At 49.9% G+C, this 27,454-nt stretch overlaps 1 pseudogene; it reads left to right on the top strand.

Annotated features, from left to right (window-relative positions):
* The first annotated feature begins 11,821 nt into the window (after positions 1–11,821).
* LOC142422178 (GTP-binding nuclear protein Ran-like) lies at positions 11,822–12,503 on the top strand (annotated as a pseudogene).
* Positions 12,504–27,454: the final 14,951 nt, after the last annotated feature.

Below are 27,454 nucleotides of genomic sequence, written 5' to 3'. Positions count from 1 at the left end.
TGGCAGTGGGTTTGGTTTTCCTGGGTGTAGTTCCTTGTTGTTGTTGTTGTTGTTGTTACGCTGAGCTGGGGACAGATTACCCGTGAAGCAAAGTCAGCGTGGCCTCCCTTGTGCTTGCTTACTTAATATGAGGCTGCAAACAGCTTCCCAGGGGGCTCGCCACATCAGAGATGTGAGACCTCAGTACAGATTCCTGAGTCCAAACAAGTAGGCAATCCCTCTTGCAGTTGCATCTGCTAAGCTGAGCAAGCAGAAAGGGTCAGGGAGAGCATGGTCCACAGGATGGGGTGGGAGAAGGGCTGGAGGGGGTGCTTTGCAGTCAGCATGTGTGTGTCAGGGAGGCCTACCAGGACCCCCATCTTTTGATGGCTTTTCCCTATTTCTTGGTAACTGTCAGGCCGGGTTGACCATAGAAACAAATCCAGAGACACTCATATGTGTGTAGGAGAGAGTTTTATATCAAGAAGTAATTGTATAGCAAGACAACATTCCACCCCAGTCGATATCAAGTCCATAAGTCCAACTGAAATAGTTAAAGTTTATTGTGGCCACCTGGCCGATAAACACATGTGGAGTTAATTGAAAGGCAGAGAGAGTCTCGCCTTTTGAGTTCTCGGGTCTCCTGCTTTGTGATGGTCGCACCAGGGTGCAGTTGTCTTAGCCAGTTCCCTACTTCAACTGGCAAGGCTCACTTCCTGCAAGACATCCCTGAGGAGAAGTCACATAGACCTACCCCGATGCAGCCCTGGGTGCTGGAACAGCCATGTGGAGACCCCTGCCAGCTGAGATGCTTGCACATTCACTGACTCGGCTTTTCTCCTGCAGTCGGCATCATAGTGTGTGTTTTGTGAGATGGAGGAGGACTTTGTGGATTGGTGTCAGACATATGGGCTAATGTTGGACTTGTGGGCTTGGGCAGCACTGGGTTGGGATGTTTTCTTGGTGTGCATTGCCCTTGATATAAAACTCTCTCTTATACATGTGAGTTTCTGTGGATTTGTTTCTCTAATGTACCCAGACTAACCCACCAACACTAGGCCGTAAGTCTGATACTAGTCCATAGGTTCGTCTGCAGACTCACACAGCTACATGCAATGATGCAGACTGCAGGGCGATCACCAGTCGGTGGGTGCAAAGCCTAGTGGACACATTCCCAGGCTCGTGCAGGTCTCCGCATGGCGCCTCAGCAGGAAGGTGAAGGCGGAGAGAGAGGGCAAGGTTCCCAGGACCTGCCTTATGAGGAGGTCATGCCCACAAGGAAGCACCACCAGGCTGTGACCTGATTGACAGACTAGACTCCACCCCTGCACTTGACGGTGACCCAAAAGTATGTAACTACCACAGTAACTCAGCAGCTTTGTATTTTGTCCCCCTCCTCCTGTTCCCTCTGCACCCAGGGCTTAATGTGGGCAGAGGAGACCTGGCCACGCTTAGAGGATCATTCAGGGTTATCTCACCTAATGGGAACGAGATGGTGTTGACAAAGAGAACACACTTTGGGCTGAAATTTGAGGACCAGTCACTTCTGCTTCCCGTGCAACATTTCCTCGTCTGTAAAATGGGGGTGATAAATTATGGCTCCGTGTGTGTGGGGAGTGCCGTGCCAGGCAGGCCGGCACTAAGCACTCAGTACGTGCCAGCTGCTACGGTGATCATTAGAATAAAGATCAGCTGGTCTCTTCATTGCGCAGATGAGGGGTGCTGACAGCTAGAGAGCAGGAGATGGGGTCCGGGTCTTGAAGTCAGGAGCGGGGGAGCTGGAAGGAGCTCACGAGCCTTCTGAGCCTGTGTCCCAGTCCTGATGCCACTCGGCTTTACTGAGGGCCTCCTGGTGTTCTTAGCGGAGCCAGTGAATTCCCACCTTCAAGTGGAAACACTCCCTGTTGCTGGTACCACACGCAGAGTGCTATCAGTGGCCTAAAGTGGCTTCTGGGCAGGGAGGGAGCCCAGAGCCCAGCAGACACTTGGCAGAGACCCAGACACCCATTCAGGACCTGCTTCGGGAGCCTTGGTGGGAGAGTGGGTGGGTTATGTGTTGGCCTTCAAACCACAGAGTTAGTTCAAACTCAGCAGCCGCTCCTCAGGAGAAAGATGAGGCTTTCTGCTCCCGTAGAGCTTCACAGCCTCGGAACCACCCAGGCAGTTCCACTCGGGCCTGTAAGCCAATATTAGTCAGAATGAACCCGATGGCAGGGAATTTGGTTAGTGTTTTTTGTTTTCGATTTTGCTTTGTTTTGTTTATTCCTGGCATGGCAGATGGTCTGATTAGACTGTGTTCAGACCCAACTGTGCTACTGCCTTGCAGGGGCCTCCGGAAGGTCCTGGGGCAGGTCCTCTCTGAGCCTTGGTTTTCTCATCTGCAAGTGGGAATGTGCTGCCCATCTTATGGGAGAGCAGTGGGGAGGTCATGCAGCGACTCCCATGAGAACTCTGGCCACGTAGTAACTAGTTCTCCACCCCACCCCCCAGCCCTGATCTGCCTGCTGACCTGAAGGCCCGTCCTGGCCAACCCTGTCACTTCGTGTCCAGAGTAAGGGAACTCATCTTGAAGCTTCTGCAGAACTCCCAGGACACCACATTATCTCTGCCTGCACCTTACAAGCCAGCGGTGTTTGCCCGAGAGTCGGGTGGTTGTAGGAAGCAACAGCCGCTCAAGAAGGAAGCCACCTGGTGAAGAAAGCTGATGGTGCCCAGCTATCAAAAGAGATAGTGTCTGGGGTCTTAAAGGCTTGAAGGTGAACAAGCGGCCATCTAGCTCAGAAGCAAATAAGCCCACATGGAAGAAGCACACCGGCCAGTGCGATCACGAGGTGCCCAAGGGACCAGGTATAAGGCATCATGCAAAAAAAAAAAAGATATAAGTGTGTGTATGTATGTGTATATATGTGTATATGTATATATGTATGTATATATATGTATATATATATCATATTAAATGAAGGGGGAAGTGCAGAGTGGAGACCCAAGGCCCAAGTGTCGACCAATGGAGATCCCCTCATAGAGGGGTTTAGGAGAGGAGATGGGTTAATTAGGGTGTGAGGTAGTATCGATGAAGAACACAGCTTTCCCCCGGATCCTGGATGCTTCCTCCCCCCAACTACCATGATCCGAATTCTACCTTGCAGGGCTGGATAGGACAGAGGCTGTACACTGGTGCATATGAGGGTTGGAGGTACAGGGAATCCAGGGTGGATGATACCTTCAGGACCAAGGGTGTGAGGGACGATGCTGGGAGAGTGGAGGGTGAGTGGGTTGGAAAGGGGGAACTGATTACAAGGATCCACATGTGACCTCTTCCCTGGGAGAGGGACAACAGAGAAGGGGGGAAGGGAGACTCCGGATAGTGCAAGATATGACAAAACAACGATGTATAAATTACCAAGGGCATATGAGGGAGGGGGGAATGGGGAGGGAGGAGGGGAAAAAAAAGAGGACCTGATGCAAGGGGCTTAAGTGGAGAGCAAATGCCTTGAGAATGATTGGGGCAGGGAATGTATGGATGTGCTTTATACAATTGATGTATGTATATGTATGGATTGTGGTAAGAGTTGTATGAGTCCCTAATAAAATGTAAAAGAAGAAAAAAAAAAAAAAAGAAGGAAGCCACCAGAGGTGGGTCGATAAGGGGACTAGGGTCCAGGGGAATCTTCCCTTTACTTCCTCAAGACAGGTCACTGGGCAGCTAGGTCTTCATTCCCCAACTGAGGAGGACGGTGGTAAGGCAGCTGCTGATGGCGATTGAGGCTGGTGTATCAACAGGGAGTGATGGTGATGGTGCTGGTGCTGGTGGTGTGCTGAGAGGGACAGTGGCCACGGTGATGAACGGGTGGTAGCAATGACAATGACATGGTAAGGAGGAGCTTGGGGGCGTGATAATGGTGACAATAACCGTCCCAGGCAATTATGCAGCACCCACTATGTGCCAGGCGGTGTTTTAACACTTCAAGTCTGTTAATGCATTGAATGGTTCAGCATCTCTATCCCACTGGGATCCATAATGTCCCTGTTTTTCACCTAAGGAAACTAGCCACAGAGAGCCAATGACTTGTTTGCCCGAGATCAAGATCATGCCACTGATAAGTGTAGGTACTGGGATTCAAAACTGTCTTTCCCCAGAGCCTCCACTTAAAAAAAAAATCATTTTATTGCAGGCTCATACAACTCTTATCACAATCCATACATACATCCATTGTGTCAAGCACATTTGTACATTCATTGCCCTCATCATTCTCAAAACATTTGCTCTCCACTTAAGCCCCTGGCATCAGCTCCTCATTTTTCCCCAGTCTCCACGTTTAACCACAATTTAACAACAACGACTATAGTAAAATAAGGAACACAGATATTAAGAGCACGTGACCATTATTAAATGCAGACAATGTGCCAGGAGCTGTTCTAAGTGCTTGATCATCTCACTTCGTTTTCTCAATACGCCTAGGGAGAAGGTACTCTTCTTCCCCATCCCCATTTTAAAGACAGGAAACGAAGACTCTGGGAGGCAGGGTAACTGCCTCAATGGCTCAGTGATCCATCTGGGAATTTGAGCTTAGCTGTAGCAGAATCCAGAGGCTGCCTTCCAATCGATTGTTGCTGCAGTGGAGGCAGGAGCTCGCCCTTGGGTCTAGAATCCCAGGATCTGGGCTCGGCTCTGTCCTTCACTTACTGTGTGTCCTTGGTAAGTTGCTCACCCTCTCTGGTTTCTGCCAGCACTGTAATTCCATCCATCCCCTTCCAATTGCTATTCCTTCTTCCTTTAGCAGCTACCTTATGGGTCCTCGGCTAGGTCTCCCACATGCCCCTTGAATCCACCCTCTCAAAGCCAATTCCCCGGACACGTCACACACACACACACACACACTCTCGTTCACACTCACAACCTGTCCTTCTGAGGATCCTATCCTAGATCCGTAGCCCTTGTGACGTGTCAAGGTTTCAGAGAACTCATGGCACCGTCTCCAGATCTCCCTCTGTCTCACTGTCTCACGTGTCTCCCACGCCATTCCCTGTGCACACCACTGCAAGGCTAGCTCTTCCTCCTGAGAGCGCAAACATCAAGAACATGGACTCTGGAGAGTAGCAAACTCAGGCTTAGGAATCTCAGCTCTGCCACTGCTGTGTGAGCTTAGGCAAGTCCCTTTACCTCTCTGGGCCTTCATAATATAATGAACCTACAAATTAAGGATAACATTAGTGCCCAGCTCATTGAAAAGTTGTCAGGATTAACTATGATGGGGTGTTGTAAAGTGCCTGTGAGGAAGAACGTGCCGGATTAGTGGTAGCTGTTCATATAAATCGTCTCTGCTATCTTTTAGCAAATCCACAGTCTCATCGCTGTCCTTACTTAATAAAATATCCTGCATATTTTGACATGCTAAAACATATGCATGGGTGTGGTGGAGCATACAGGGGCAACGTTATGACATGACCAAACACCTTGAGGGAATGAGGTACTGGGCCTGGGGGCTCAGGACCACAGTCTCACAGGACATCTGATCCATTGAGATAACAGTCCACAATGACACTGCTCTACAGCCTGCTTTGTTGAGTCATGACGAGGGTCTTAAATGCGTGTCAACCGCCATCTAAGATGCAGCTGTTGCTCTTTCCCTGCCTGGAGGGAAGAAGAGTGATGGAAGTCAGACACGTGGGAACACGTGGTCCCCAGTGGACTAAAGGAACACACACACTAGCATCAGTGTCCACCAGCCGGAGACAAAAAGAATGAGATGATGCCTGGTTCATTGACCTCCCGCTGGAGGTCACATGTGAGCCGGGTCAGTCGGGGTGTGGGGAACAACTCTGGGACCTCTGGGTGGCTCCCAGCACCGCGACCCAGGCTTCCAGCCCCACAGAAAGGAAGTGCTCTCATCCCTACTGCCCCCGCCCCTTGACTCACAAGGAGATGGGGTCTGGGAAGAGGAAGGGGCAGGCCTGGAGCTGTGCCCCTCTGGCTCTGAGTGCAGCGCTTTCCCTACTCCCCCTGGGTGAAAGTGACGCAGCCACCTATGGACGTGCAGCACGGTCCTCTCCTGAGACCAACGGAGAGTCACCGCCTGCCCGGATACACTGAGTCCCCAGGTCTCCCCGGGTGTATCCACTGCAAATGTGGGACAAGGGGGGCAAGCAAGTGAGAAAGAAAAAGTGATTTGTTGAGAAACAAAGACAGAAACAGCATTGATGACACACATAGACTCGCCCACTCAAACACACAATCTCACAGGAGGAAAATCTCACAGGAGGAAAGGGAGAGACACACAAGGTGAGAGGTGGGAGGGGCAGTGCTCATGGAGATGAGATCATATGTATAAAGAGAAAGGAGGGGGAGAGAAAGGAAGAAAGGTGGGGTGGGGGAAATCACACCAGGAAGAGAAAGCTGAGAGTAAAAATATCCAGAGGGCGATAAAGATAGAAAAATACAAAAACAGATTGAAAGACACAAAACACACATCTCTGCAAAGCTACAGAGGGAGAAAATATGTAGATCTCAGAAAGAGACAGAGGCCCACAAAGTGAGAGATGCGCAAACCCTGCCACAGACCCCCAGGCAGAGATGGAGAGCTGGGGCCCTTGACAGAGAGAGGGGGAATTACCCCCAGATGCAGGACCAGGGAGGGAGGAACAGGTGAGGGAGCTTGAAGAAAGACAAGGCCAGGCAAGGAGAGACTGGGAGAAAATAACAAAGAGAAAGAGTCGAGGGAAAGAGGCAGCGAGAGAGCTGGGAGGGCAGCAGGAGCTGTCAGCACCCCTCTGGCTCACAGGTCCCCAGTTCACACCCTCTCCTCCCCCTGCCTGCACCTCTCTGCTCCGCCATCCCCTGTCTGCTCCCAGACTGAAATCAAGTCCTGAGTGGAGAAATGAATTCTCCCAGGCCCGGCAGCCAGAGCCGCTCTCCGAATTCCACCCGGGTGCCCTGAAGGACAAAGAGACATTGTGGGAATCCATCTGCATTTAGACAGGGTTCCGTCTCCACTCATCTTCGATTTGAACTAGACACGCCGAGGAGCAGGCTGGCATAAGCCATATTGCCGGCCAAGCCCAGGCCTTGAAGCTCCTGTTGGCCAGGCTGGTCTCCTAGTCACCCCGTTAGAGAGGGGTACAGCCCTGCACCTCAGCAAGCATCTAGCAGGTGCCCACCACAATCAAGGGATAGCCCCTGCCCAGGGAGCCCTTTGGTGGCTGTGTGACTGAGCTGAGTCATCTGATGAAATCTGTAAACCTCAGTGTTGGCCGTGGAGGTGAGGGTAAGTGTGTCTACCTTCCAGGTAGATGCTCGACCCGGAAGTGATGGTGGTGAATGAGCTTACACAGAAGCTAGAGTAGTTTTCATGCCAACAGGTCAATGCTGAGTCAGAGCAAGCCCCCTACTCTGTGGGTTTCAGAGACTACAGCTGTTGACAGGCGCAGAAAGCCCAGCCTTCTCGAGGGAGCTGCTGGTGGTTTCAAACTGCCGACCATGGGAATGGTGTACCCACTACAGCACTGAGGCTCCAGAAGGCAGTAGGTGTTTCATAAACACTGGCTTAGGAAAGTCAGGAAAATAAAAATGAAGGCAGAAAGCGAAGTGTTGGCAGCAAGACTATCAGCCAAGAGCGAGGGAAATGGGTCCCGGGAGGGCCCCCTCTAGCTCTTGGAGCAGGGGAGACTGTGTGCTAATTACACCAGAATTTCAATGATACTGTGGTTTGCCATCGAGTGGACCCACACCTAGAGTGACCCTGTGGCAACCTTGTAGGACAGAGGGGAGCCGACCCCCAAGTTCTCCCAGGTGGTAATTCTGATGGGATCAGGTCACCAGGTCTTTTTCTCCCAAGAGCTGCTGGGGGAGCTCAAATCACCCAACTGTGGCTTCGCAGCCAAGCCCTAAACTTTGAACCCTGAGGCTCTTTCCTGAAGCACAGGGAGCACTTAAAGGTGAAAGGTGTAGGCGGCAGGGCAGCACCCCCACCCAAGAGAATAGCATGAGCGAAGGCAGGGAAGCAGTGGTTGCCCCAGATAGAGAAGCACCCCGACGGGCGGGAGTGTAGGACATATGGGAAAGACGGAGTCCCATGCTCACATCTCCCCATGGAGAAACTGACACCTGCAGAGCTGCAGTAGTTTATCCAAGCTCCCAGACCTGCAGAGTGGTACACCTAGCCTTTGCATTCAAGTTCGGGTACCTTGAGGGTGTGCCCCTTCGCCAAGCTGCAGGTGAAAGCAGAAACTCGAGCCTCAGGACTCTTGAGCTTGGTGTTTTCTCGACCAGCTGAATTTGCAGAGACTACGTTTCAGCAGAGGAGTGAGTGACAGTTCATGACAGCCAGAGTCAACCTCTGCCAGAGAAGTATGGAAGTGCTAAGGTTTGGCTATAGGTGAAACTGGACTGGGAATTCGCAGGGGACGTTTGGTGCCTGACTGTGAAACTCTCTCGATGGCCTGCAACAGACACATATGAGAGCTGGGGAGTTTCCCACAAGCTTCTGGGAGTCTTCTGGTCTCAGGTTCGAGCTGAGGTTATTAAGCTGGGCTCTGTGGGTCAGAGAATAAGATTCGGGGAGACGAGACCCTCTCCCTCTCGAAATGTGATCAAACTGAATATCCCAAACATGTCATTCCTAATTATGACACTCTAATTATAGTTCCACTTCTTGGGTCCCTTGGTATGGCAAGCACTCAAACACTCAACTACTAGCCTTATGATTGACAGTGTGACCCAGCCCAGAGGTCCCTCAGAAGACAGGTCTGACGATCCACCTCCAGAAGGTCAGTCTTGAGCCCTATGAAGAGTTTCCACTGTACACACACGTGTCACCATGTGTGAGAGCTGACTTGGTGGCAACTAACGACGTGACTTCTAGACAAGGTGGCGTGCTTTATTCTCCTGGCTACCACAGATTTGGACTTACATGGGTCAAGGAGGTAAATTCGTATCAAGAAAGTGGTTCATATAGTTGTAAAAGCTGGGAAGTCTAGTTCACTTCAAGACGCTGAACTATAGGCTTAACGTCTGACTCATGTAGCTACAGGGGTTGACAGAGAAGGAAGCAGGAAGACAAAGCAAGAAACCAACAGCTAGTGACTCCAAGGTTCACTAGCAGGCCACTGATGGCTCCTGGAATCAACATGCAACACGGCAGGCCATGGGCTCAAATCCAAAGAACTGGAGGTAGACAAAACCGATACAGGAGCCATGCACACCCAGCACACCCCCAATGAAACTTCTTTCAAACGGCACCAGGGAAGTGATCTGGTTAAGCAAGCAGCACTGTACCCAACCACCATGTACCTGCCAGTCTGTCCCACTGTGGTGGTTTGTGTGATGCTGTGATGCTGGAAGCTGTGTCACCAGTATTTCAAATACCAGCAGCATCACCCAAAGTGAACAGGTTTCAGCACAGCTTCCAGACTAAGAACAGACTATGAAGAAGGAATAAGCTGCCCACTTGGAGAAACTAGCCACTGACAACCTTCTGGATAGCCGCAGAACATTGTCAGATACTGAAGACCACATGACCAGCAGCAGCAGAACATTTTCAGAGATACTGCCAGAAGATGAGCCCCTCGGGTCCACAGACACTAAAATATGGCTTAGGAAGGGCTGACTCGTCAAAGTAGAGTTGACCGTAATGGCGTGGATGCAGTAAAGGCTTTGTGACCTTCATTAGCTGACGGGATGCAACTCAGAGGGGAAGCAGCAGCTGCAAACATCTACTAATAATTAGATCTTGGACTATACGGAGTATAAGCCTAGGAACATTGCAAGTTGTCAAAAATGAAATGAAACACAAAAAGGCTGACATCCTAGGCATTCGTGAGCTGAAATGGACTGGTATTGGCCATTTTGGATCAGACAGTCAAATGTTTTCCTTTGCTAGGAATGACAGATTTAAAAGGAATGGCTCTACATTCATCATCAAGAAAGACACTTCAACTTCTCTCTTGGAGTATAAAGCTATCTGTGATAGGAGACTATGTATCCTCATTCACAGGGATCTAGACAACACTAAATCTAGATTCTAATTATGCGCCAACCACTAAAGACAGTGATGAAGAAATTAAAGAATTTTACCAATGACTTCAGTCTGGACTGAATGAGATAGAAAATGTGATCACAAAATGTGATTAATATCAAACATGTGATCAATATGCATGGATAATATTGATGATTGGAATGCAAACGTTGGAAACAGAGGAAGGAACAGAAGTTGGAAAATACAGCCTTGATGTTAGAAATGAAGCTGGAGATCGCAGTAGAATTTTTCAAGACCAATGACTTCTTCATTTAAATACCTTTTTCCAACAACACCTAAGACATCTATATATACATGTGGCCTTTTCCAGATCAAATTGACTATATCTGTGGAAAGAGAGGATGAAGAGGCTCAATATGAGCAGCTAAAAAAGGCCAGGGGACAATTTTGGGAAAGATCATCAATTGCTTATATGTAAGTTCAAGTTGAAGAAAATTAAAACAAGCTCACAAGAGCTAAAATACGACCTTTAATCCATCACACTTGAATATCTTGAACATCCTAAGAGCAGATTTGACACATTGAACAATAATGACAAAAGACCTGTTGAGCTATGGGAGGACATCAAAAACATTGTGATGGTTAGGGGACTGTGCCAACATAGCACCTGTAAAAAGATATGGGTGGAGTCCAGCCTGTCAGTCAGGTTGGCTGATGGCTTCCCTTGGAGGTGCGACCAAAATACATAGCTCTCTGGAGGCCAGTCTCTCTTGCTCTCGCTCTCACTCTAGCTCTCTCTCCTGTCTCTCTGCCTTCACCTTCCTGCTTGCTTGTCACCCTGAGAGTGGCTGGAGCCCTGCGATGTGTCCACTGACACTGGAGACACACAACTTCACACCCACCGCCTGTGGTGTTTCTGCTTCCTGCGTCCTTGCTGTGACTGCATGAGTCTAAAGAGGGACTTATGGATTATTTTTTTAAACATTTTATTAGGGACTCATACAACTCTTATCACAATCCATACATACATCAATTATATAAAGCACATCTGTACATTCTTTGCCCTCATCATTTTCAAAGCATTTGCTCTCCACTTAAGCCCTTTGCATCAAGTTCTCTTTGGACTTATGGATTATCATATTTATGGACTTGAGTTGGACTGGACTGGGATTTTCTTGATATATAATTACTTCTTGATATGAAGCTCTCTCTTATACATATGTGAGTGTCACCAGATTTGTTTCTCTAGTCAACCCAGCCTAACACAAACATCATACATGAAAAAAGCAAAAGATCATTAAAAAGACAAGAAAGAAAGAGTCCAAGGGGCTGTCAGAAGAGACTTTGAAACTCGCTCTCAATCATAGAATAGCAGAAGCAAATGGAAGAAATTATGAAGTCAAAGACCCAAACAGGAAGTCTCACAGGGCTGTTTGAGAAGACATGAACTATGCCAAGACCTGGAGTTAGAAAACCAGCATGAAAGAACATGCTCAGCACATCTTAAACTGAAAGAACCCGAGACAAACGTCAAGCCTTGAGTTTTAATACTGAAAGATTCTATGAGCAAAATATTGAAGGATGCAAGAAACATGGAGGAAGCTGGAAGTAATAGCCAGATCTCTGCACCAAAAGAATTAGTCAACATTCAACCATTTCAAGTGGTAGCATATGAGCAAGAACCAATGGTGCTGAAGAAAGAAATCCAATCTGCACTGATGGGATTAGCCAAAAATAAGGCTCCAGGAATTGATCAAATACCTACTGAGATGTTTCAATAAGCTGATGAAGCACTAGAAGCACTCATTCATCTCTGCCAAGAAATTTGGAATAAAACACGGCCCGGAGACACTTCTGGAAGATCCATCATGATGACCGCCCAAGAAGAACCCCAAGTCCAGTTCAAACTCGTACTGGTGGGTGATGGTGGTACTGGAAAAACGACATTTGTGAAACGTCACCTGACTGGTGAATTTGAGAAGAAGTATGTAGCTACCTTAGGTGTTGAGGTCCATCCCCTTGTGTTCCATACTAACAGAGGACCTATCAAATTCAACGTGTGGGATACAGCTGGTCAAGAAAAATTTGGAGGACTGAGAGATGGCTATTATATTCAAGCCCAGTGTGCCATTATAATGTTCAACGTAACCTCAAGGGTTACTTACAGAATGTGCCTAACTGGCACAGGGATCTGGTTCGAGTCTGGGATAACATACCCATCGTGCTGTGTGGCAACAAAGTGGATATTAAGGACAGGAAAGTTAAGGCAAAATCCATTGTCTTCCACCAAAAGAAGAACCTTCAGTACTATGACATTCCTGCCAAAAGCAACTGCAACTTTGAAAAGCCCTTCCTTTGGCTTGCTACAAAACTCATTGGCGATCCGAACTTGGAGTTTGTGGCCATGCCTGCTCTGGCCCCACCAGAGGTTGTTATGGACCCAGCTTTGGCAGCCCATATGAGCATGATTTAGAGGTTGTGCAGACAACCGCTATCCCGGTTGAAGATGATGACCTGAGAGGACGAAGCTGGAGCCCAGCGTCAGAAGTCTAGTTTCATAGGCAACTGTCCTGTGACGTCAGTGGTGCAGCGTGTTTGCCACTCTTAATACAGAGCTCAGCAGAATGTGCTCATCTTTGGGAGGCTGAAGGAGATGAATGGGCTTCGGAGTAAGTGTGGCAGTTAAAAACCTTTTTTTTTTTTTGAACCCACATACCTAGCTGTTTGGGAACGCATTTTTCTTTCTTGAAATTCAACTACAAGACTGCTACAGTCACATCACAATATTCAGTGGTGATGTTTTGTTTGTTAACTCTCATTCCCATTCCTTTTCGTTAGAATAAAGTTGTATTTCAAATATCTAAAAAAAAATTTGGAATATAGCTACCCAACCCATTGACAGGAAGAGGTCCATATTTGTCCCCATTCTACAAAAAGGTATCCCCACAAAATGCACAAATTATAAAACAATACCATAAATATCACACACAAGTAAAATTTTGCTGAAGATCGTCTAATGACAGTTCCAGCAGTGCATTAAAATAGAACTGCTAGAAACTCAGGCAGGAGTCAGACGGTGAAAAGGAACAAGGAGGTATCACTGCTGATGTCAGATGGATCTTGGCTGAGAGCAGAGAGCACTAGAAAGATGTTCACTTGTCTTTTAGTGACTCTGCAAAGGTATTTGACTGTGTGGACAATAAAACCTATGGACAGTCTTGAGAAAACCAGGAATTCCAGAACACTTCATTGCGCTTCTATGGGAATGGCCATGGATCAAGAAGCCGGGAATCCTGCACAGTTTAAAATCAAGAAAAGCGCGTGTCAGGGTTGTATTCTTTCACCACACTTATTCAATCAGTGTGCTGAGCAAATCATCAGAGAAGCTGGTTATATGAAGAAGAATGTGCCGTCAGGATTGGAGGAAGACTCACCAACAACTTTCACTATGCAGTTGACACAACCTTGATGAAAGTGAGAGATGAATTACAATTCAATGTAAAGAAAACTAATGTTCTTACCACTGGACCAATAGTATCGTGATAAATGGAGAAAACATTGAACTTGAGTCTTGCTTGGATCCACAAGGGGAGCCCCTTGAGGGATGGATTCCCCAAACACAGGGATGAGAGTTGTCTCAGAGAGCCCCTAAATGTGGACCCACAAACTGTCCTGCTTCCCACCCTTCACATCACTAGGGTGGAGTGGCAAAACCCTTCTGTGTGGTTGAGGTCAGACCTCCTCTGGACTCCAGAGCCTGGACCTGTGCTTGTCACACTGGCACCAGCACTGGGTCTGTTATACTGATAGGACAACTAGGCATGGACTGCTCTGCTGAAGCCACAATTGCTGACCCTCTTTCCTGGCCCCGTCCATGTCTGGCATAAGGAAGAGGTCAACGCCCAACCCCGGATACCCCAACCTGCAACCCAGGAGGTCTGGTCGGCTGGTATTTTCCAGGGCAGTGGGCCTTTAAGATACAGGGAGTTAGCATGTGCACAAGCCACGCCCATCCTGGCCAATTCCCTTTTGCTAGCTGCTGTTTAATTCTTCCCAGAGAACAAGATTGGAAAGACAATGCTAATTTAATTTGCCAGAATGAATAAAGATAAGACAGTAACCAAGGGTGATGAAGTGCTGGGAGTATATAATTCACATCCCCCCAATCCAGGCTCCCTCCATCATGACTGTCTGCCCTGTGTTGGAGCTGATTAAGCCAAAACGATCAGTGTTCATTATCTTTCTCTGTTGCTGGTGGAAGGCTGGCTGCACATGCTAGGTGGTGGCCACATAAGTATATAAATGGGAAAATTGGCTTTAGGGGAGGAAGGAGTGGGGGGGATTTCAGATCCCCCTCCCCCACCAGGTGCTCACAGGTAACTGCTGGGGCCAGGCACTTGGAGAACAAGTTCATCAGTGAGCCATTCGCCAACCATCCTGACCTAGAATCTTGGATGAGAAAGGTGCTCAGTGAGATGGACTGACACAGTAACCATAGTGAAGGGCTCAGGCAAGGCAGGGATTCTGAGGAGGTGAGGATTTGGCCGCGTTTCATTCTGTCATACACAGGATAGGGTGGCCATGAGCCAACACCTGAGAAGCACAACATTCCTGGAAGGTGCTTCCGAGGGTACCTCAAAGTTGGTCCATCCCTGAGCCGACGGCAGATAGTCCCACTAAGTTAAATCCAGAGCATTAGGCACTGGGCATGGGGAAGGCATCACTAGTATACAGGAGGGCATGAATACCCCCGTGTACAAGAAGGCTCTTCATTCATGCTCACGAGACATTGCGGCTCATCCATGAAGTAAGGAGAGGCTCCCTGGTGCCGATGGGCAGGGCTTATCCGTGTGAGGGCATACTTGGGAGATGGCTCATCATCCTACACATGGGTATGACATAGTTAGGTATACTGCATTCCAGCCCTGCATGAAATTCCCTGCCCTGCTACTAATTAGTTGCATGACCTTGACCAAGATGCTTCTCTAAGCCTGTGTCTTCATCTTAGGAACAGATAAAAATGCCCAAGTCATAGAGTTCTGGGAAGGACTAAGGGGTAGTGCCTTAAAAAGCCTCCCCCCCGCCTCCGCCTTGGTACTCAGCACACCACACACCACACCATGAGGCTCATGGGCTCATGGTCACAAGCCATCATCCTCGCATTATCAATCCATGGCCTGGCTTCTCCTTCGTGGGTGGACGTGGGAGCACGTTTACCTGAGCACAGGGTGATGGTCCATGGCTGGCTGGTGACGGCCTCTGTGGAAGAGTGCATCAGTGGTCAGAGGGAGGGAGGGAGAGGCCTTCCTTTCTGTCCATTCCGTCTTCCTTTGTGGCTCAGAGGATGAGGCCTGGTGCCTGGTGGGAGGGAGGGAGGAAGCTGGAAAGCGCTCCTCCAAGGCCCAGGTTTGGGCTTTATTTAAAACTGGAGACCTGCTTGGCTGGAATTGAAGCAATTTGCAGCAACACAAAAGGATGCATTAGAGAGCAGGCCAGCAGCCCCAGCAAAGGGAGGCTGGAGGCTGGGAAGGAAAGAGGGGAGCCGGCTGAGGAAGAGCCACTCCAATGCAAGCGAGGCTGCGCACTCCTGTCAGGGCCCGGGCTTCCATGCTCAGGATGAGCGATCCTTCCTGCAGCTGCCTGGTCCGCAGAGGAGGATGGGAAGTGGGGCTCCCAGAACTGTGGAGACTGGGGGCGGGGCTGGGCTGGGCTGGCTGTCCTTTGTTGTGGAGTCTAAACTGAGGAAAACCTGATCTTACTGCGAGCTTGGGGTTGAGGGCTGGGTGGAGAGGATCCTGGGATCCCATGGGGACTGGGAGGAGGGGGGTAGAGTCACAGTGAAGATGGCAGGCTTGGAGTCACCCACCTGGCTGTGGGAAGGAGGCCAGTGGAGGCCCCGGGCATAGGGCAGGAGCAGTGAGGCAGGAGGGCAGTGGGAACACGCAGAAGACAGGGTCTAGGCCTGTGCATGTGGGCAGGGGTGGGGCACCAGGCCTGTGAGGGGCCTGATCTTCTCAAGGGCTTAGCTCTCACCCCAACCCTTCCCGCTGCTGCCTCTGTGACCTCGCATCTGAGCACTGCTGGAGCCAGGAGAGTAAGCGAGCCCCAGCCAGGGTCCTGGACCCAGAGGGCCACAGAGCAGTGGGGGTGGGAGGCTCTCAGAAGAAGCCAGCCCCTTAACTATGCCAGGGAGCCCAGAGGTGGAGAGATGGGGACATCTCTGTGACAGCTTTTCCAGAGAACAATGGCCACCCCCTTGGGAGAGAGTGTCCTGTTGCCAGGTCACCAGGATGGCTCCTGTGGCCAAGGGAGTGTGGAGGCCCTGGCAGTCGCTACTTCTCAGGCTCGTTGGTAAGAAGCCTCTGTCCCTGCTCTGTTTACCCTCCGTGCCTGTGCCATTTCCCCCCAGAGGGATGTGCCTTCAGAGCCACTGGTGGACAGAGACGAGGTGCATTAGGAGCCAGCCAGCTCAGAACCCCAAACCCCGGTGGGAGGGACCCACTGAGTCAGCACTGCAGGGTCCAGGTGCAACACACAGCCATGTAGCCTGTTGGGATCCGGCTGGACCCAACTCCCAGGGCCCTGCAGGGCACAAGACCTCTTTCCCCCACCCCTTCTCCTAGGAGCCTGTGTCTGGGCCCCTCAGGCTGGGGCTAGTCAGCCTTCTGGGCACCCACTCGCAGGGATGCATCTACCCCCACCCCACAGAGACCCCACAGTCCTGCTGGAGGGTCAGCAGGTAGCAGCAGAGCAGGAGTGAGGGGGGAAGGGCAAGGAGAGGGGAGGAGGGGGACAAAGGGGCAGAGGGGGTTGGGGATGGAGCTCCCCAGGGATCCCTCTCCTGCAGGGAAAGCTCTTGGGGTATGGAGTGGATAGAGAAATAGACCCTACTCCACAGGCACTGCTCTGTGACTGCTCCGAGTGGCCTGGGGGTGGGGGTGGGGCGGCGGGGCTGGGGTTAAGAGCTGCACTGTGCTTCATGGTCAGACCCTGATAGACAGGGGCTCCCTCCCTGGCCACCTGCAGACAGCACAGCCCCAAAGTCTAGGGCAGGGGCTCTGAGATCTACATCTGGGGCCGTGTCCCTCTCCACTGCTTCCTGGCTGAGTGACCCTGGGCAGGCCCCTCGGGTTCCTCATCTGCAGAGATGCATTATAGCATCTCCGGCCCTGGAGTCGCATGAGGACCCAGGAGACGATCCTGGTGGAGTGCGTACAGGGGTCAAGTGTGTCTTGCGAGCTGGGACTGCAGGGGCTTTTTCAATCACGGAGAAGCCCTGGGCTGACCCTAGGCGTCCTCCTCTGCCCTCAGACTCCCAGCGCGGGGTTGTGGCTGCTGAGCCCCGCCTGCTCCCCACACCTCGCTCACCGTTCCCTGCTTTGTCCAGGCAGCTGTGAGCACCTGGATGCCTCGTGGGAAAGAGTGGCTCCATCTCCTTAATTTCTTGCTTTCTGCCTTTATGACAAGCAGGCTGTCCCCAGATGGCAGGGCTTCACCAGGAACTAATGGGGGGACGTGGCTGCCCTTTTGGGGGCCACAATTTGTTCAAAGCGGTTTCCACTCTACTGCATCCTTCCTTTTTCCCTTTCTTCTCTTTGAAATGAGTTTCTCTTGCCCATTCTTGTGGAAGGGCTGCTAAGGGAGATGGATGTAGGGAAATAGTGAACTCCCGGAGAGGTACAGCTCTTTAAAAAGTATTTATTTGTGGCGTGAAATGCAGCCCAGTGTGAGTGTGTAAATCACCAGGCCAGCTGGCTGCCACTGGGGCAGTGGGGCTGTAGATCTGCCTGTAATTACCTGCTCCTCCCTGTGCTTGCTGCATCGGTTGCGATTTGAGATCCACAAGGAAACAGAGAGGTTTGACCTGGGTCTGTCAGCCCTGCAGCCAATTCAGGAGGCAGCCAGATAAGGCCTCACCTGCCCCCTCTCACCTGTATAGTTGCCTTGAACCCAGGTCCCTGTTGTAAAAAACTCGACCTTGGGGCTTAGTGGATGAACTCTGGATCTATCTCTGGACCTCTGTCAGTGACCTTGGCATTGGGTTTGGTCCAGCCTCTTGGAACATTCCCACAGCAGCACCAGGTAGAGGGGCTGGTCAATAGAGGGGACCTGGTATCATACTGTCCTCAGACCTGGCCCTGTACTATAGAGGACATTGATGAAACTCTCCCCGGGGTGGTACCTCTCCCCATAGGATAAGCAATCCATGTGCCTGAGAGGTAAACTCATCACAGACCATCCACCACCAATGAACACAGTGCTTTAGTGTCTGGATCCTGAGCCCCCTACCCCTTCCCAAGCTCTAGTGGGCCTCTTCCCTGGGCCTTCTCCTTGAGGGTGAGCTGTGCAGTGGGGTGAGCTCCCCAGGCCTAGACCAGGTGGGTGAAGGTAGACTATGCCTGTGGGCCCCTCCAGGACTGAAATGGACTGGGGAGGAGGGGTGGGCAAAGGAGTGTCCAAGCCACTCTCCCTGTACCTTCCCCGACCCCATCCTGGAGCGGAGCTCCAAACAACCTGAGCATCTTACAATCCCACCTGATTTTCCAGGCAGCTAGAAAGAAGTGCTGTTTGTCAAGACAGTCAATATGGCAAACTGCATTTACCAATGGGCTATAACTTAGATGACCAGATATACGGTGAATTGGCCTTCATGTGTGCTCTTGTCCTGGGTCCCTCGAAGGTCAGGGATGCTCTGGAGCCCTTTCTGTGCACAGACAAATGGAACTTGAGCTAGACTCTGGAGGTGGAGGGGAGGGAGCCAGCCCACATCCGGGCAGGTAGCATGGCACCTCCACAACAAAGGATAGCCAGCCCAGTCCCCCAGTCTCCACAGTTCTGAGAGCCCCACTTCCCGTCATCCTCTGTGGACCAGGCAGCTGCAGTGAGGATCACTCATCCTGAGCATGGAAGCCCGGGCCCTGATGGGAGTGTGCAGTCCTCTGATGCATTTGGAATGGTTCTTCCCCCAGCCAGCTCCTCTCTTTCCTTCCCAGCCTCCAACCTCCTTAGCAGGCTGATGGGCCCCAGCCTCCTCTCTCCTCCTAGTTAGTGCCTTATTTCTTCCTCAAAAGCACCCTGCAAGCTTGGGGCCGTTTTTCTCCCAATTCTCTGGTGATGACACTGAGGCCCAGTGGAATGAAAGCCCCTAATCGAGATCACACAACATATGCACCCCATCCTGTGGCTCCCCGCTCAGGACCCCATCAGGGTCCACACGCAGAACATCAGGGGCAGATGACAAGAGCAGGCCCAGAGGCTGGGGTTAAGGGGGAGGACTAGGTCAGATGGCAAAGGGCTTGGACATGCCCATGACCGTTCCCCATGCCTTCCTGAGCATGGGACAGAGAGCATTATTTGATGCATAAGGTTGGTAGAGAGATGACCCAGCTATCAGGATGAAGCCAGGATGGGACACCCTCAGCCCTACCCCTAACCCCACCCCCTGCTTTCCCAGCTTCCTTCAACCACAGGTTTCTCCTTGCTACTCACTCTCTGTGTCAGCCCTTGGGGCCTTCGCTCATTCTCCCAGAATGCATAGGCTTCTACCCACCACAGGGCCTTTGCACATGACTTCTTCTCTCCCCAAACCTCCTCCTAGGCACTCTTGGTTTGTCTTTGCCTTCTTGGGGCAGATCGCGACCATGTTAAATATCCCTTTCAGAGCATGGCGGGAGCCCTGGTTATGAGTTGGGCTGCTTACCACAAGGTCAGTGGTTCAAACCCACCAGCAGCTCTGCAAGAGAACGATGAGGTTTTCTGCTCCCTTAAAGATTTACAGCCTTGGAAACCCACAGGGACAGTTCTACGGTGCCCTCAAAACCAAAACCAAAACTTGCTGCCATCTCATCAATTCCAACTCACATTGACCCTACAGGACAAGGTTGAACTGCGCCTGGGTGCTTCCAAGACTGTGGCTTGGTATGGGAGAAAGCCTTATCATCCGCCTGCCATCAGAGCTGCCCACAGGTTCAAACTTGGCTCAATGACATTGCGTTGGGTTTTGCATTTGAGTTTAGAGCATCGACTCCCCAGCTGCACAGCACTTGCCCCAGCTGTGGTGAACTCATGACCGGCATGGGTTGACGTGGGGGCATCTCCCCACACTGGCCAGCAGACAGACACGCTGAGGACAGGCGCCCGATCCTCCGCAGCCATTCTTCTCACACCTCCGTCAGCATACAAGAAACACCCACAGGCTGCTTGAACGGAGACGAGGATGGAGCTGAGCTGAGACCTGAGACCCAGCCCACCTCCATCTGACGCCTGGACTCAACTCAGCCGCTCCTCTAGCGCCCCTCCCATGGCCCCTGTGCAGTACTTACCAGGCTGCTTTGTCCCTGCTCTCTGCACACACACCCCAACAGCCCTTCCTGCCACCCTCCCAGCCATACAAGGCCCACTGAAGGTCAAGATTCACCTGTGGAGTCCTAGTGCCCACCGTAAGGTAGGCCACAAGGTGAGAATATCAAGGGTCTATTGAATTGATGAATGAGGGAAGAGAGGCTCACAGTTCCACGCAAGGACAAAAATTCTAGCCCTTTATTCTGTGGGCTGGGTGCCACCAACACAGAGAGAGAGAGAAAGAGAGAGAGAGAGAGAGAGAGAGAGAGAGATACACACACAGCCCCTGTCTGTGGCATAGATCTCAGTGCCATCCTCGGAGTCTTTGGGGGTGGGGTGGGGGAGAGACAGGCAAAAAGACAGCCCTTTTTAGCCAAGGGGCTGGCAGTCTGAGGAACCCTGGAGGTGGGCCGCCACACCCCCTCAACTAGGAAGTAGACTTGGATAACCTGGACTCACCCTCCCACCCTCCAGGAAGCCAGGTTTTGACGGGGGGGGGAGGGAGGGCGGGGGGCGCAGAGCTGTTAGGATGTGAGAGGCTTTGGAGGGAACGATAGTTTGGGGCACATGCCTAGTCCCCTTGGACTCTGACCAAGATCCACATCTTAATCCTCACAGAATCAGAGTGTCTCAGGGCTACAAGGATGTTCCTAGGTGGCTACTGATACCTGCCATGCTAGGATCGGTGTTGATGGTCAAGTATGTATTTGTAACATTACACACGCTCAAACACTCAAGAGAATATTCTCTCTCCCCCTCCGGCCGCTCCCCATCTCCTGCCCTCTAAACAAGAATATTATCGTTGCAAGAGATTCTGTCTGCTTCTGATCTGCATGTGTGCATGCAGAATGCCTCGCCAGGAGAATCCAGATGGAGAGAAAAGCAACAGAGCTGCTGAAGCTAGGGGAGCTTCAAAGGTCTCTGAGGTTGGAAGAGTGTGTCCTCTTTAGTTTTCTTCAGGAATTCCTGAAGGATAATATTCTACAAATATTGTGTAGCCCTGGTGGTGCAGTGGTTATGTATTGGGTTACTTACTACAAGGTCAGCAGTTCAAAACCACCAGCCGTTAACAAGACTTTCTACTCCCATAAAGAGTTACAGTCTCAAAAAACCCATAGGGGCCAGTTCTATGCTGTTCTATAGGGTAGCTATGAATCAGAATCGACTCAATGGCCGCGAGTTTTATAAATATTGTTGGTTACTGGACTGCCTCTAAGAGATTTGAAATCGGGCCTAATCTACTGCCATTGGGTCAGTTTCAACTGACAGCTAGGATTCTAAGACAGAGTCCAAAGGATTGCCAAGGCTGTAAATCTTTCTAGAAGCTCAATGTTCTGTGAAGTGGCTGGTGGGTTTGAACAGACACCCTTTCAATGCATAGCCCGACACTTCCCCCCTAGGGCCCTTTTGATGGCCATTGACCCCGTTAAGTGAGCAGACATTGTCTGCTTCTCAAGAGCAGGGTCTGGGTCATGGCTGTTCCTCCTAACACCACCTCAGGCCCAGGGCCTGACCTGAGCAGAGGACACACTTCATTAAATAATCATTTAACAAAGGAAGGCACCAAGAAGGGTCCTGACACTGTGGAGTTCCCTCTATAGTCTGAGATCGGGGGCCAGAACCAACAAAGAAAAGACAGTCATCTCTGAGAGCATGATTGAGTCAGTGAGCACACTCATTGCCAGCACACAGCCGAGGAAACAGACTCTGGAAGGGGAAGAAACTCGTCCAGAGTCACGAAGATGGGAAGTCCTGGAGCAAGTCCAAAATGTGTCTGCCCGCTTTGCCTAGGGGCTACTTCCAGTCACCAGGGTGGTAGGGGGGTGGGCAGCAGGGAGGGAGAGGCCACTGAGGGGGATCTGGGCAGGTCATCCGGACAGTCACTGTGAGCTGCACTGGCAAGTGTGTCTAGGGTTCTGATAGGCAGAGATGCTGGGACGTGGGGAGAAGGGCGGGTGGAGCTTGACCAGGAAGTGAGAACCTCCCAAGGTCAAGGATTTGCACAACCCCATCTCCAACTCTAGTTACAAGCGTGGAATGTGGTTGGGGAGTAAACCTCAGACCTGCATGTTCATCCCCTCGATCTGATCACGTGCTCTGCACAGTCAGTAGCAGACTCTCTGCCTGGGTCTTAGCAGACCAGGGTTCTCCTCTGCACCCCACATCCGCATACCCTCTTCCACAAGCAGACTCCTTCTACACAGCTCCCGGGGCTCCCTAGCCTGCACTGCTCTGAGCTGGCATCCAAGGTGAGACTGGCTATATCTTAGATGCTCACTCCTCCAACCCACTGTCCAAATTAAAGCCATCGTTTCTTCAGTCGCCCACCTGAATGAGCCCTACTTACAGCCAGAAGGACTCCCTCTCACCCACAGGCTAAACAAAGCTTCCTCAGCCTGTCTGCTGAAGCCCTCCATGGGCCCCCAGCACACCTTCCCACCCCATTTCTGCCCTTCTCCATCCGTTATGATCCCGTGACTTCAATAACGACTGTTTCTGTGTGCGCACCGCCCTAACTTAGCCCTGTGTTTGCACTTCCTGTTTCTTCTTCCTGGATCGCCCTGCCCCGTCACCTGGTGGTCTCCTATTCATCCCTCAAAACACAGTCTAGGAACCACTTTCTCTGAAGCGAACCAGTTCCTCCTTCTCAGGGAACATTAGTTATTATTGCTGTTTAATATTTAGTGTGCGCATAATAGCAAGAGAAAATAGTTTAACAACTGCTACATTTTCCTGGTTGCTTCTCATGTGCCAGGCATTGCCTAACGCTCTCGATATCTGCTTACTATTTAATATCAACTATCGTTGATCCGATTTGAATTTACATGGTTCAGGGCAAGAACCAGGGGCAACCCCACCAGAGCCCTTGAAAAGTTAAAATCCTCTCTGTACAAGTTCACACCCTTCTCTGGTCCAGCTGATCTTTACAGCCTCTGGCATAGAAAAGATCCCAGAGAGTGTCCAGGCAGGGGCACTTCCACACCTATATCAGATTGTGAAGGCAGAGGGACCCCACCAGCACCTATGAAATCCCCGGGGCTGCAGCCCAGGCATCACTCTGTATGTGAATCTTCTGAGAGGGTTTCGTCATCGGTATCAGGTGAGCAAGCTGGGCGATCAAGACGCAAGCACTTTTGCTTGGATCAAAAGACTGAGAGGAAGGTGTTTATTGCTTCAGGACAGACTGTGTAGAACAAAGCCTTGTCCTTTATAAGGGGCTTTTCTTCCCATCTTGAGCCGATTGCTAAAAATATATTTTTTTAATCCCTTATAGACTGTGTTCTTCTAGAGAAGCAAAACCAGTAAAGTATCTATGTATGCATATATCAGCTCCTTGCCATCAGGTCCGGTGCCATCATTGTGGCCCTGTACGACATTTCCCAGATGGCGACTCTTTATGGGAGAAAGCCCTGTCTTCCTCCTGTGGAGCAGCAGGTGGTTTCAAACCACTGACCTTGTGGCTAGCAGCCCAGCATGTAACCACAACACAACCAGGGCTGCTCTATATGCTAATCTACAGTGAGGTTTCTATCATCACCTCTATGACAAGATCTGCTACAAGCAGCCAATCAATTACCAGGAAGTTTCCTCATGTGTGGCTTGCTTCCAATATAAATCTACATTGTGGAAACGCTCACTTTGCTTTCTGCTAGGTCTGGATCCTGCATCTAGTCATCATCTGACCTATGGTTCTTTGGACTTGAACCAGCAGTCCTGGCAGTGGTCAGCAGCGAGGCATCTGGGGTCACTAGCCCCTACAGCAGTGGTTCTCAACCTGTGGGTCACGACCCCTTTGGGGTCAAACGACCATTTCACAGGGGCAACTAAGACCATCAGAAATATATTTCAGATACGCCCACGTATGAGTACCTGACATGAAGACTGTTACCCATGCTACACCATGCTTCAAGACAAAATGGCATTTATTTGTAATTAGAAATAAATATTTCACAATGTATAATTACATATTGTTTTGTGATTAATCACTATGCTTTAATTGTGTCCAATTTGTAACAATGAAAATACATCCTGCATACATTTACATTATGATTCATAATACTAGCAAAATTATTTTTAAAATAGTAGCAAAAATTACACTTATGAAGTAGCAAAGAAAATAATTTTATGGTTGGGGGTCAACACCACATGAGGAACTGTGTTAAAGGGTTGTGGCATGAAGAAGGTTGTGAACCGCTGCCCTATAACTTTGTTAGTCAGGAGAAGCCTCCAGCCTGACATCTGACCCACACGATGGAAATTACCCTCCTCTATAACAGTGATAAACCATATTCTTGATCGGAACCTCTATGTATATACACATATGTGTATATAAGCTTCCTGAATCTGCTTATCAACTTTAACAACATGATCAACATTTGGGTCCATGTAAGGAACCCTAGTGATGGAGTGGTTGGGCTGCTAACTTCAGGTCAGTGGTTCAAAGCCATCTGCTGCTCCAAAAGAGAAAGATGGGACTTTCTACTCTCATAAAGAGCTATAGTCTCAGAAACCAGTAAACCCAAACAGGCAGTTCTACACTATCCTACAGGGTCACTAAGAGTCAGTATTGATTGATGGCAATGAGTGTGGTGGGTTTTGTCTTGTTTTTGTTTTTCAACTATCTGAAGCCTCTACTTTGGGGGAGTGGGGAATAAGCCAATCCTTTCCTTTTGAAGTTTTTTTTAATCGTTTTACTAGGGGCTCATACAACTCTTATCACCGTACATACATACATCAACTGTGTAAAGCACATACGTACATGCACTGCCCTCATCATTCTCAAAACATTTGCTCTCCACCTAAGCCCCTGGCATCAGCTCCTCATTTTTCCCCTTCCTCCCCGCTGCCCCCTCCCTCATGAACCCTTGATAATTTATAAATTATTATTTTGTCATATCTTGTCCTGTCCGACGTCTCCCTTCACCCACTTTTCTGTTGTCTGTCCCCCAAGGAGGAGGTCATGTGTAGACCCTTGTAATCGGTTCCCCCTTTCCAACCCAGGCTTCCTCTATGCTCCCAGTATCGCCACTCACACCACTGGTCCTGAAGGGATCATCTGCCCTGGATTCCCTGCGTTTCCAGTTCCTATCTGTACCAGTGTACATCCTCTGGTCTAGCCAGCCTTGCAATGATAGTAGGGGGTAGGGAGGGAACATTTAGGAACTAGAGGAAAGTTGTATGTTTCATCATTGCTACATCACACCCTGACTGGCTCATCTCCTCCCTGAGACTCTTCTGTGAGGGGATGTCCAGTGACCTATAAATGGGCTTTGCATATCCGCTCTGCAATGCCCCGCTCAGTCACTGTGATAAGAGTTTTTGTTCTGATGATGCCTGATACCTGATCTCTTCAGCACCTTGTGATCGCACAGGCTGGTGTGCTTCTTCCAGGTGGGCTTTGTTGCTTCTCAGCTAGATGGCCGCTTATTTACCTTCAAGACTTTAAGATCCCAGACACTACATCTTTTGATAACTGGGCAACATCATCTTTCTTCGCCACATTGGCTTATGCACCCATTTGTCTTCAGCAATTGTATCATGGAGGTGAGCACACAGTGATATGATTTTGTGTTCTTTGATACCTGATAATTGATCCCTTCGGTATCCCGTGATCACACAGGCTGGTGTGCTTCTTCATTGTGGGCTTTGTTGCTTCTGAGATAGATGGTCGCTTGTTTACCTTCAACCCTTTAATACCCCAGACGCTATATCTTTTGATAGCTGGGCACCATCAGCTTTCTTCACCACATTTACTTATTTATCCACTTTGTCTTCAGCGGTTGTGTCAGGCAGGTGAGCATCATAGAATGCCAATTCAAAGAAGAAAGTATTCTTGCATTGAGGGAGTACTTGAGTGGACGCCCAATGTCCTTCTGCTACCTTAGTACTAAACCTATAAATATATGCACATAGATCTATTTCCCCATCCTTATATATAAATATATTTGCATATGGACGTGTCTTTATTTAGACTTCTATAAATGCCCTTTGCCTCCTAGCTCTTTCCTCTATTTCCTTTGACTTTTCTCTTGTCCCACTATCATACTCAGGCTTCATTTGGGTTTCAGTAATTCCTCTTAGTTACATAACCCTTGATCACACCCAACTAGGTGTCATACACCCTCCTCACCACCAATTTGGATCACTTGTTTTTCCCTTGTCCCTGGGTTTGTTAACGCCACTACCTTTCCCCCCACCTTCTCCTCTCCCATGTCCCCAGAACTGTCAGTCCCATTGGTTTCTTTTACGGGTTGTTCATCCAGCCTATCTTATTAGGCAGACCTGCGGAGATAATAATATGCACAAAAACAAGACAGAGCAAAACCAAGCAACAATATACAACAAAACAACAACAAACCAATTACAAGCAACAACACAAAATACAACAAGAAAGAAAAGCTTGTAGTTAGTTCAAGGGCTGTTTGTTGACCTTTAGGACTGTTTTCCAGTCCAGTCTGTTGGGGCACCAAGCCCTGGCCCCAAAATCTACCTTCAGCATTCCCCGGGGACCTCGCCGCTCCATTACCTTGCGGTTCTGTTACACCTGCTTAGTGTTTTGCCTCGGTGTGACGGGATCAGACTGGGCGCAATTCCTACAATGTGTCTCTGATGTTGTCCCTTGTAGGGCTATGGGTCAGTGAGGGACGTCATGTCTCATACTGGGGCTGGCCATGTGGTCCTCTCTGTGGACTGACTGCTCTAATCAGGAGCATTGTCCTCAAGGCCTGATGGGCCATGATGTGCTCCACTCTCTCCTCCTCCCCCTTCAGCTGCTCCTGCACTCTCCGATCAGATATGTCCCTCTCACAGAGCTGCAATCCTTTGAAATAAATTCTTCTGGGGTGGGGGGGCAGGTGTTCATGTAGTAGTTGGAATTGGAGCCAGCCCCTCAGACCTCTCCCCTGGTTCCCTACTCCACACTGGCATGTTGCATTCACATCTTGGAGCACAGGGTTGATGTCTGGTCCCTCTTTCCCCTGTGGAGATATAAACAATACCCTACCCTTGGATGAGTTAGTGGTCTGTGCACCCGCTACCCATTTCTTTTTTATTATTTCTTTTTTCCTTTCCCCCACCTCCTTTTTAGTTGGCTACCATATGCATCCCTGTATTTGATCTGGTCTCTGCCATGCTACCTGGTCCTCACCCCAGGAATGTTTGTA

Source organism: Tenrec ecaudatus, chromosome 1 (assembly GCF_050624435.1).
Source record: "Tenrec ecaudatus isolate mTenEca1 chromosome 1, mTenEca1.hap1, whole genome shotgun sequence".
Lineage (NCBI taxonomy): Eukaryota > Metazoa > Chordata > Mammalia > Afrosoricida > Tenrecidae > Tenrec > Tenrec ecaudatus.
This window is presented reverse-complemented; position numbering and strand designations above follow the sequence as displayed.